Below are 12928 nucleotides of genomic sequence, written 5' to 3' on the forward strand. Positions count from 1 at the left end.
CCTGCCCTGTTTCAGAGGATGATTCTCAGCCTTCAAGGTCTGGGCAATCGCAGAGGGTGGGCTTATTGGTAATTGGGAGCTCCAGTGTTAGGCGCGTAATGGGGCCCCTTAGGGATATGGCGGCTAAGGAGGGGAAGAAATCCAGTTTTCATTCCGTGTGCATTTCAGGTGGAGTCATTCCTGATGTGGAAAGGGTCCTTCCGGATGCCATGAAGAGCACAGGGTGCATCCAGCTTCAGGTGGTGGCACACGTCGGCACTAATGACGTGTGTCGCTTTGGATCTGAGGAAATTCTCTCTGGATTCCAGCGGCTATCTGATTTGGTGACGGCTGCCGGTCTTGCTTACGAGATGAAGGCAGAGCTCACCATCTGCAGCATCGTTGACAGAACCGACTGCGGACCTTTGGTGCAGAGCGGGTGGAGGGCCTGAATCAGAGGCTCAAACGGTTTGGCGACCGTGTTGGCTGCAGATTCCTTGACTTGCGCCATAGGGTGGTGGGGTTTCTGGTTCTGCTGAATAAATCAGTAGTTCACTACACTCAGCTGGCGGCTACACGGGTAGCGGAGGCTGTGTGGCGTCGACTGGGCGGTTTTTTAGGTTAGAAGGCCTCAGGAAAGTACGGGGTGGGCTGCAATCTCAAAGGATGCATGGCAAATACAGGACGTGCTTGGATCAAGGAACAGTCGGAATTGTAGTTGTAAATTGTTGTAGTTGTGCTGGGAAAGTCCCTGAGCTTCAAGCGCTAATAGAAAGCACAGAAGCTGAAATCGTTATAGGCACAGAAAGCTGGCTAAAGCCTGAAATAAGTTCTACAGAAATTTTTACGAAGTCTCAGAGGGTGTTCAGGAAAGATAGATTAGATAGAATTGGTGGTGGAGTGTTTGTGTCTGTCAGTAGGGGTTTATCTTGTAGTGAAGTCGAAGTAGATACTCCGTGCGAATTGGTATGGGTGGAGGTTATACTTAACAGCCGAACTAAGTTAATAATTGGCTCCTTCTACCGACCCCCAGACTCCGATGATGTAGTTGCTGAACAGTTCAGAGAAAATTTGAGTCTCGTAACAAATAAATACCCCACTCATACGGTTATAGTTGGTGAGGACTTCAACCTTCCCTCGATATGTTGGCAAAAATACATGTTCAAAACCGGTGGTAGGTAGAAAACATCTTCCGAGACTGTCCTAAATGCTTTCTCCGAAAATTATTTCGAGCAGTTAGTCCACGAACCCACGCGAATTGCAAATGATTGCGAAGACACACTTGACCTTTTAGCCACAAACAATCCAGGGCTAATAGAGAGCATCATGACATACAGGGATTAGTGATCACAAGGTCGTTGTAGCTAGGCTCAATACCGTTTCTTCCAAATCCACCAGAAACAAACGCAAAATAATTTAATTTAAAAATGCGGATGAAGTGTCACTAGAAGCCTTCCTAAGAGACAATCTCCATTCCTTCCGAACTGACTATGCAAATGTAGAGGAGATGTGGCTCAAATTCAGAGATATAGTAGCAACAGCACTTGAGAGATTCATACCTCATAAAATGGTCAGAGATGGAACTGATCCCCCGTGGTACACAAAACAGGTCCGAACGCTGTTGCAGAGGCAACGGAAAAAGCATGCGATGTTCAGAAGAACGTGAAATCCCGAAGATTGGCTAAAATTTAGAGACGCGCGAAATTTGGCACGGACTTCAATGCGAGATGCTTTTAATAGGTTCCACAACGAAACATTGTCTCGAAATTTGGTAGAAAATCCGAATAAATTCTGGTCGTATGTAAAGTACACAGGCGGCAAGACGCAGTCAATACCTTCGCTGCGCAGTGCCGATGGTACTGTTACCGACGACTGTGCCGCTAAAGCGGAGTTACTGAACGCAGTTTTCCGAAATTCCTTCACCAGGGAAGACGAATGGAATATTCCTGAATTTGAAACACGAACAGCTGCTAGCATGAGTTTCTTAGAAGTAGACACCTTAGGGGTTGCGAAGCAACTCAAATCGCTTGATACGGGCAAGTCTTCAGGTCCAGATTGTATACCGATTAGGTTCCTTTCAGATTACGCTGATGCAATAGCTCCCTGCTTAGTAATCATATCAACCGCTCGCTCACCGAGAGATCTGTACCTACAGATTGGAAAATTGCGCAGGTCGCACCAGTGTTTAAGAAAGGTAGTAGGAGTAATCCATCTAACTATAGACCTATATCATTGACGTCGGTTTGCAGCAGGGTTTTGGAGCATATACTGTATTCAAACATTATGAATCACCTCGAAGGGAACGATCTATTGATAAGTAATCAGCATAGTTTCAGAAAACATCGTTCTTGTGCAACGCAGATAGCTCTTTATTCGCACGAAGTAATAGCTGCTATCGACAGGGGATCTCAAGTTGATTCCGTATTTCTAGATTTCCGGAAAGCTTTTGACACCGTTCCTCACAAGCGACTTCTAATCAAGCTGCGGGCCTATGGGGTATCGTCTCAGTTGTGCGACTGGATTCGTGATTTCCTGTCGGGAAGGTCTCAGTTCGTAGTAATAGACGGCAAATCATCGAGTAAAACTGAAGTGATATCAGGTGTTCCCCAGGGAAGCGTCCTGGGACCTCTGCTGTTCCTGATCTATATAAATGACCTGGGTGACAATCTGAACAGTTCTCTTACGTTGTTCGCAGATGATGCTGTAATTTACCGTCTAGTAAGGTCATCCGAAGACCAGTATCAGTTGCAAAGCGATTTAGAAAAGACTGCTGTATGGTGTGGCAGGTGGCAGTTGACGCTAAATAACGAAAAGTGTGAGATGATCTACATGAGTTCCAAAAGAAATCCGTTGGAATTCGATTACTCGATAAATAGTACAATTCTCATGGCTGTCAATTCAAGGGTGTAAAAATTACGAACAACTTCAGTTGGAAAGACCACATAGATAATATTGTATGGAAGGCGAGTCAAAGGTTGCGTTTCATTGGCAGTACACTTAGAAAATGCAACAGGTCCACTAAAGAGACAGCTTACACTACACTCGTTCGTCCTCTGTTAGAATATTGCTGCGCGGTGTGGGATCCTTGCCAGGTGGGATTGACGGTGGACATCAAAAGGGTGCAAAAAAGGGCAGCTCGTTTTGTATTATCACGTAATACGGGAGAGAGTGTGGCAGATATGATACGCGAGTTGGGATGGAACCCATTAAAGCAAAGACGATATTCGTCGCGGCGAGATCTATTTACGAAATTTCAGTCACCAATTTTCTCTTCCGAATGCGAAAATATTTTATTGAGCCCAACCTACATAGGTAGGAATGATCATCAAAATAAAATAAGAGAAATCAGAGCTCGAACCGAAAGGTTTAGGTGTTCGTTTTTCCCGCGCGCTGTTCGGGAGTGGAATGGTAGGGAGATAGTATGATTGTGGTTCGATGAACCCTCTGCCAAGCACTTAAATGTGAATTGCAGAGTAATCATGTAGATGTAGATGTAGACGACGCGTTAAACGGAAGGGGCTGCTCACTAAATTCCAAAATCCGATCTTCGACGAGGATGTAGAGCTTATACACTGCTGGCCACCGTAAATGCAACACCAAGAAAGACAAGAGGTAGCACAACAAGATTTATTGTGTAGATAACATGTTGACCAAGTATCAAATGATTACGTTTACAGACGTCTGTGACATGTGGTTCCTGCCAGAATCAATAGCCAGAGTAGCCGCCATTGTTGGAGATCACCGCTGCCACACGTCTCGGCATTGAGTCAAAGAGACGTTGGATGTGTTCCTGGGGTACAGCAGCCCAAACAGCTTCCACATGTTGCCAAAGATCATCTGGTGTGGCAGCTGGGGATGTAATCTGGGTCACTCGTTGAGCAACTATGGGCCACATGTTTTCTATCGGCGAAAGATCCGGAGAGCGAGCCGGCCAGAGAAGCAATTCAATCTGGTTATTGACGAAGAACCTTTGGACAATGCGTGCCACGTGTGGTCGCGCATTATCCTGTTGAAATATGGCTGTGGCCGAGCCCTGAAGGTAAGGAAGGACAACTGTCTCCAGCACCTCGGATATGTAGCGCCGGCTATTTAAAGTACCGGCAATGCGTACTAGAGGCGTGCGAGAGTAATATCCAATACCGCCCCATACCATAGTACCCGGTGCAAGACCAGTGTGGCGGTGCATAATGCAGCTGTCCAGGATCCTCTCTCCACGGTGTCTCCACACTCGAATCCGACCATCGTGGTGCTGCAGACAGAAGCGTGCCTCGTCAGTAAAGACAACGTCATTCCATTCTGCCGTCCACATCCGTCTGTCATCGCACCATTGGCGACGGAGACGTCTGTGGTTCTGCGTCAATGGTAGACGAAGCAATGGACGTCTTGCGGACAGACCACTCTGCTGTAAACGGCGTCGAATGGTACGCGCAGACACTGGATGATGCGTTACAGACGCAATGTGCTGTGCTATGGTTCGGGATGTCACTGAGCGATCCGTCACTGCCATGCGCACAATTTGCCTATCAACACGTGCAGTGGTGCACCGAGGTGAATGCGATCGACCACGTCGGTCCGTCGTACCCTCCTGCATCCAACGGTCACATATCCGCATTACAGTTGTTTGGTTTCGTCCAACACGACTAGCGATTTCTCTGTATGATAATCCACAATCTCGGTAAGCCACTATCCTTCCTCTGTCGAACTAGGATACTTGATCAAAAGATGTTCGCTGTTGTCTACGAGGCATAACTGATCGTCTTGTGGATCAACCACAAGGTAAACACACGTGCCGAACGTACACTCGTCGAAATCGCCAAGCCTTAAATGGCGCTATGAGGTGGCGCCACAGGCGCGCATGATGTGCGTCTGCGCTGAAATTCTAATCAGTTGCATATCTCATCGCTGCAAACCCATGGTGTAAATTTCACTTGATTCGGATGCTTCCTTCAGGGTGTTGCATTTACGGTGGCCAGCAGTGTATTATTGCCACCAACTTTTAAATCGCGCAATGATCACCATTCAAAGATAAGGGAAATTAAAGGTCCCTCTGAGGCATTCTGACAGTCGTTTCTCCCTAGCGCAACCTACGAGTGGAACAGAGGGAGGGAATATGACTTTGGCGTAAATAGTGCCCTCCGCCACGCACCGCTTGGTGGCTAGCGGAGTATATACTGCGGCGGCGCGGTTCTTTCCGTCCCTTTACGACGGACCTGCACCTACCTGTGAACATTGTCTCAGCAGATCATTAGTAGGAAAGCCGTGTGAAACATAGTGTACTTCAACGTGAACCAGGCTGCAATTAAAGTCACTAAACTACGTTTCGGGAGAAACACGAAATGAAAGTTTGGAAATTTTGTCCTCAATTAATATATTCTGAAACTTGGGTGAACAAGTATCACTGCCAAGCCCGTGCTAGTCTTAACACAGTCAATCCCTTTCACTCACGTTAGCAAGTTTATGGTGTTGCATTTCCCGAAAACGTAATAGCTACAAAAATACTGATTGGTTTAGATCGGTAATGCTCGCCAAATATTAAGTCTGTCGCTACCAAATGCAGCCACAGTTTTTAGCCACCGACCATCTCAATACGCCACGCGGAATATTTGTCTTATCTCGTCACAAAATTCACTTAAAAATTCCGAAATTTCCACACACCCATCGGAATAATTATGCCGTCACTTTAGAATACTTTTGATGTATGAAACACTGTTAGATCCAGCAACTTTTCAATTTCATCGGAACTACTACTACACACGTCGGATGTCTTTCATGGCTAGGCTTCGACTCCTCTCTAGAATGCTCTAAGTCTTCTCTACCAGCAGAGAAAGGTGTGCGAAGAATATTGCTTTACCACTGGTCAGTTTACTCAACAGCCAATAGCAAAACAACATTCTCCCGCGTCGGTCCGCGCTTTTCATCATCAACCAATCGCAAAATAGTAAACCTAGTGACTGCACTTTTTACCTACGTAATTATCTAATATGCTGAAGATTTGCTTATGCATAAAGTTATTTAGTATTGTTATTTATACCTGAATTAACTTTCCCTTTACCATAAACTTACTTTACAAATCTGTTCTACAAAAATCCCCTTTTTCCATATCCATACTTCTTCGAAATGTTCCCAAACTAAATCCTACTACATAACTCGTTAGACAATTATCTTCATATTAACCTTAAACCACACTCAAGCATCATTCATACTGCTAAAACACATTTATAACATTTTACATACACAAAAAGAAATAATAACACTTTATGAAAATCAAGAACAGTTTATGAAAAACATTCTATTACTTTAGTGCACTCTAGTGGGCACAATCGAAGCTAAAATCACAGTCCCCCTATTCAATATTGTCCTCTATCGGCTGATACATAAACTAAGTGCGCGTCCAGTCTCGCGTCACCATCTGTCACTATCCAGCTCTCCAGCTCTGAGACACATCTCCCACTTAACCGCCTCCAAGGCAGGATCGTTATACGGCGCTACGCCTCAATACGTAGATGTAGATGTAGAACCAAACAAAAAATACGTGCCGGAAACTGATTTTTGATATGTGTGTTTGTTAACAAAATAAAGGAGATGTTACGTCTTAAGTGACTCACTCTGTATATACTTATACACAGGATTCATTCATATAAGACAATTTAGCAGTTCGCAATATACATGAATGAACCTCAGTTTCAGTAACAAGATCCATTGAATTAACAAAAAACCACGGAGTTTGGAACAAATCCACAGTCGTAAAAAGGTATTAAATTAATTTTTTCACAATCACCGCACTGTACATACTGAAGTAAAGCGACTTGGTTCATGACATAATATTCGCCTGTAACTCCCTCCGCACATTACAAACTATTCACTGAGCATCGCCCCGCCTGCAAGTCACTAGCCGTAACTAAACGCTCAACTTACGGGAAAACTGAGCAACAACTTGTTTCACGTAGTCCAGTTTGCATATGGTACCGTGAGTCCACTCGAACACAAGAGCACCAGGTTCCCCACCAATATTCTAGCTTCTCCCAGTGGGAACGGACAGTAGTCTGGGATAACACAGGAGCGACCATTCGAAGCATACAAGTCTCGTAAACATGGGCTGCAAAGTCCACACGTCAGGAGATCGGAGCACTTGTTCATCTTCGATATTGCGAAACACATCTATTCTATTGAACAATTCGTCATAGCTCTTAAGGTGTACATTTTAGAGCCCACGCTCCCTAGAAAACTTTTTGTTGTTTTAGTCCGTACTACCTCCTGCAAAAATATGAAAAGCAAAGAGCTTGCACAAGAAGATATTTGTTTCACATTGTCGAAGATCAAGAACTGCTCGTACTTTCTATGGTAGGCTTTCGAGAATCCATATTTACTAGAATTTTTTGCTGCGAATCATCTTTCGTGGCATATCCCTGAATACTGACCATTCCTCCTGAACACTCTGACTAGGAAGCCGCAAAGCTGGAATACTGTTACGGAACCTGCAGAAGATCGATTCTTGGTGCGGGGATTGGCAGTTCATGCCCGACATGAACGCATATGACTTACTGCACATAACTAGGGTGAAAGGCTAGGTATTTTAATAGTACACAATTTCCCAACAAGTACCGGAAGCAGTGACGTCCATTAATATCTGGAAGTTTGTGTGCTGAGCGATTGAAAGTGAAACGCATACATAAAACTCATTAAAAGTAAAGCAGAAAGCAGACGCAGTCGTTGGAACAATCTTAATTCAACCGATATTTGCGCATGCTCATGAGTCTGGGACATATCCTAGAAGCGATTGTTAAAGGAAATATAGAAAATACTATTGAAAGCAGGGCGTCTAGTCGCAGATGTTTTTTTTTTTTTTTGCGTCATCAATCTTCTGACTGGTTTGATACGATCCGCCGCGAATTCCTCACCTGTGCCATCCTCTTCGTCCCAGGGTAGCACTTGCAAACTACGTCCTCAATTATTTGTTGGATGCATTCCAATATTTGTCTTCCTCTACAGTTTTTGCCTTCTACAGCAGCCTCAGGTACCATGGAAGTAATTACTTGGTGTCTTAACGGATGTCCTATCATCCTGTCACTTCTCCTTGTCAGTGTTTGCCACATATTCCTTTCCTCTCTTATTCTGCGCAGGACATCCTGAATCCTCCCCTTATCAGTCCATCTAATTTTCGATATTCGTTTATAGTTTCGATTCTTTACTGTTCAGGTTTTCCCACAGTTCTTGTTTCACTGCCATACAATGCCGTGTTCCATACGTACGTTCTCAGAAACGTTTTCCTCGAATTAAGGCCTTTGTCTAATACTAAGAGTTTTCTCTTGGCCAGAAATGCCCTTTCTGCCAGTGCTAGTCTGCTTTTGATGTCCTCCTTGCTCCCTCCGTCACTGGTTATTTTGCAGCCTAGGTGGTTGAATTCCTTAACTTCGTCTACTTAGTAACCGTCAATCCTGAAGTTAAGTTTCTCGCTGTTCTCTGTCTTTCATCGAGTTGCTCTCAATACACATTCTGTAGTCATTTGACTGTTCGTTCCATTCAGCAGACCATGTAATTCTTCTCCACTTCACTCAGGATATTAACGTCATCAACGAATCGTATCATTAATATCCTTTCACCTTGAATTTAATTCCACTCCTGAACCTTCCTTTTATTTCAATCATTGTTTCTTCGATGTACAGATTGAACAGTCGGGGCGAAAGACTACATCCCTGCCTTACACCATTTTTAATCCGAGCTCTTCGTTCCTAATCGTCCACTCTTATTATTCCCTCTTGGCTCTTGTACATATTGTATATGACCCGTCTCTCCCTATAGATTACCTCCACTTTTCTCAGAATTTCGAACATCTTGCACTATTTAACATTGTCGAACGCTTTTTCCAGGTCAACAAGTCCTATGAACGTGTTTTGATTTTTCTTCAGTCTTGCTTCCATTATCAACCGCAATGTTAGAATTGCCTATCTGGTGCCTTTACCTTTGCTGAAGTCAAATTGATCGTCATCTAACGCATTCCCTTTCCCATTCTTTGTGTAGTACTCTTGCAAGCAACTTGGATCCATGAGCTGTTCAGCTGATTGTGCGATAATTCTCGCTCTTGTCGGCTCTTGCAGTCTTCGGAATTGCAGAACTGTTTACTAAGCGCGAAAGCTTCACGGGTAGTCACACAACTCGAGTGGGAGTCGTTACAAGGGATGCGTTGGGCATCATGATGATTCCGTAAGAACATTTTCGTAGAGGAGTAAAAGAATACAGTTTGGTTGGTTTGTGGGGGTTGAAGGGACCAGACTACAAAGGCCATCGGTCCCGAATACAGTTTCCTCATACTTATATCTACCAGAAAGGTCATATAGGTATTACTAGAGAAATTCACGTTCGAATCAAGGCTTACCAACAATTGTCATTCTAGCGCACCACTCACGACAGGAACAGGAAAGGTGAAGGTCACAGTGGTACACAGTACACCCTCCGCCAGAACCCATAAGGCGGCTTGATGAGTATATGTGTGAAACGAGATCGCTGGAGTACTATTCTGTAGTTACAAACTAAAACGTTCCTGAAAACCAGCTAAGTTATATTGGGCACCGATTTCATGCAGAGCATGTTATGCTCATAATGGGCAGAACAGCGGAGAGCGCATGACATTTCATTGAAGACTTCCTCGTACACTGGACTGGTAACCGGTTTAAAAATGGTTGAAATGGCTCTGAGCACTATGGGACTTAACATCTGAGGTCGTCAGTCCCCTATAACTTAGAACTACTTAAACCTAACTAACCTAAGGACATCACACACATCTATGCCCGAGGCAGGATTCGAACCTGCGACTGTAGCGGTCGCGCGGTTCCAGACTGAAGGTAAACGGTTTACATTAATCCGTTTTCAGGCTGAACTGTCCAAGATGAGGTGGCAGCGTTGATGACGTGGATCCTTATACTATAGTCCGACGCATGAACGATGGCGGTTTTCGCACGACGTTAAGCGGACGGGGATCGCATTGTTGTCGGTTTCAAGCGACAATCGCGGTACGCTTGTACACATGCTTTGCGTTTGTTGTAAGCGTGTATCCTAAAATTATGTCTCATACTTGCTTGTGTAGGATTTGCCGCTTACAACTACCATCAGCCATGACAACCCACAACAAAAGGAATAAAAATTCTCTAAATATCTCGCCATGACCACGTATAATGCTCTCGCTGCATACAACATTCACAACAGAGCGCTCAGAACACTACGTAACGCTCATTAGCTGTCGGAGAATGCTTGACGTAGATGCGCAGAAAAAGCCTTAACTCGACTGCCATCGTCTATGAATCCATTTATAAGTGCCACTCAACCGTCTAATAAACAGACTTCAGTACTACGTTGCTACTTAGCTCCTGGAGTACTTCTGTTATAAGCGAAATGACAAATATTTTGTGAATAAACGGACTAGGTCACTATTAAAATAATATGTTAGTGTCTCGATTACAGCCATCAGATATGAAAAAGATTTTAACTAGTGGAACAAGGTATAATGTCAGCTTTACAACCTGTGTGAGTCCTGCGCCGAATACGATAGGTCGCGCCCTGCGAGTTCACTACGTTGTCTTCCGGCTGGAAGATCTTTGGTCTTCTTTCCGGTGGAAGAGAGGAAGTGGGTTGTGCGAAAAGGCAACTTGGCAGTCGGGGCTGGGTGATTATGGTGGATAGTGTGTCGGGTGGAACGTAGGTGCTTCGTGGAGAGCAATTGGTGAGCGTTGGCGGTACACTGTTTTACTGGTGTGAGCGTCGGCGGTCGGTGTTCTCCGTGCCGGGCGCTGCGGCTGTTGATCTGCCGTGTTGAGTCAGCCTTTTCCTACCCTGGATGTTCACACAGTACCGGGTTTCCTCTGGAAAATTTGATGGGATTTGGCGAAGCCTCTCGGTCGTGTCCTATTCTACACTTTACGAACGGAACGCCTTGAAATTAAATCTTTAATTACTGTTTTTATTAATAAACACGTACCTACAGAATTTTCCCTGACAAATACAACTCAAACATAACCTATTCTTTTATTACCCGCAGTATACAAGCCCAACGCAATCTGACTGCTATGCATTGACGCCTTGACTTACAATAATTAACACAAGAGAATGGCTATGAATTGGAAGAAATCCTAACAGTAATACAAATCGAAAAAATATGAAATTAAAGAAATGTAAAACTACCTCCAACTCTGTTAACTGCCTAAACTCATTTCAGTCACGAAATCACAATAGTGCAAACCCCATTCTTTTCCTAAGTCCCTTACCCCCTAGAAATCTCCGTAACACGAACTACAGCAATTACAGCAAGTAGCAATAACGGCCAGCTAAATAAAAAGATTGTTGCTACTATAGACTTTAACTAATATGAGGCATATGGTTAGCAAAAAGAAAGATTTTGTTGAAGAGCAAACAATGTATTTAGAAAATTTTACCTTATTCATGCGACATACAGTTCCAAAAATTAAATAGTTGTTGCGGGCTTTCAAAATAGAAATGAAATGGTGTGGTGTGGTGTGATGGCCCTCAACTACGTATCCCCAGTTGAAATATTAAAAGTTTTGAAACGTCCTGGCAGATTAAAACTATGTGCCCGACCGAGACTCGAACTCGGGACCTGTGCTTTTCGCGGGCAAGTGCTCTACCATCTGAGCTACCGAAGCACGACTCACGCCCGGTACTCACAGCTATACTTCTGCCAGTATCTCGTCTCCTACCTTCCAAACTTTACAGAAGCTCTCCTAGGTCCCGAGTTCGAGTCTCGGTCGGGCACACAGTTTTAATCTGCCAGGAAGTTTCATATCAGCGCACACTCCGCTGCAGAGTGAAAATCTCATTCTGGAAACTTCCCCCAGGCTGTGGCTAAGCCATGTCTCCGCAGTATCCTTTCTTTCAGGAGTGCTAGTTCTGCAGGTTCGCAGGAGAGCTTCTGTAAAGTTTGGAAGGTAGGAGACGAGATACTGGCAGAAGTAAAGCTGTGAGTACCGGCCGTGAGTCGTGCTTCGGTAGCTCAGTTGGTAGAGCACTTGCCCGCGAAAGGCCAAGGTCCCGAGTTCGAGTCTCGGTCGGGCACACAGTTCTAATCTGCCAGGAAGTTTCATATCAGCTCACACTCCGCTGCAGAGTGAAAATCTCATTCTGGATTAGAAGTTTTGTCTGGTTACGTTGTCTATGGGATGGGATACATAGATGCCACATTACAAACCAAATACTGCTGAGTCTACAGTATACAATACGAATATACACATGAATCGAATGGTTGAAGGTTCCTATCACTCGGAAATTGCGAATTTTTAATGCAACTAGTAATTTATGAATAAAAGATTGAAATTAAATAAATTCAGCATGTACTATTTTGACGACTTCAATTGATGAGTACGATAGCAGAAGTACCTTTAAGAACGCCCTTTATTACTGTAAAACACGTATTGGTGTCTATGGTCCAGCAATTAAATAAAATATAAGTTCAATAACAGGGAAACAGTAGATTCCTACTTCACGTAATGAGTTACGAACAACAACATAGTTAGCGAGATATTCAATTTCAATCGCGTACGACGTCTTCACTGCAGAAGCCACGGAAATCTCACAAGTACACAAGTCAGCACTACTAAATATTTCTATCTCTCGCGACCACGCGCAAACTGCTCCACTCCAAGGCTTTCCGGCGGACGTGCGTCCGTCACGCCGTCCTGTCCAGGACCCTCCGTGTCGTCTCCCGTATTGTCCAGAACTGTCTGTGTCCTCTCGAAAGTCCCTCGCGCCTCCCTGTTTTGACCTACCCTTCCAATCACTTCGGTAGTCGCCTCCCTTAAAAAATGCCTCTGAGCACTATTGGACTTAATTTCTGAGGTCATCAGTCCCCTAGAACTTAGAACTACTTAAACCTAACTAACCTAAGGACATCACACACAGCCATGCCCGAGGCAGGATTCGAACCTGCGACCGTAGCAGTCGCGCG

This window comes from Schistocerca americana, chromosome 4 (genome assembly GCF_021461395.2).
Source record: "Schistocerca americana isolate TAMUIC-IGC-003095 chromosome 4, iqSchAmer2.1, whole genome shotgun sequence".
Classification (NCBI taxonomy): Eukaryota; Metazoa; Arthropoda; class Insecta; order Orthoptera; family Acrididae; genus Schistocerca; species Schistocerca americana.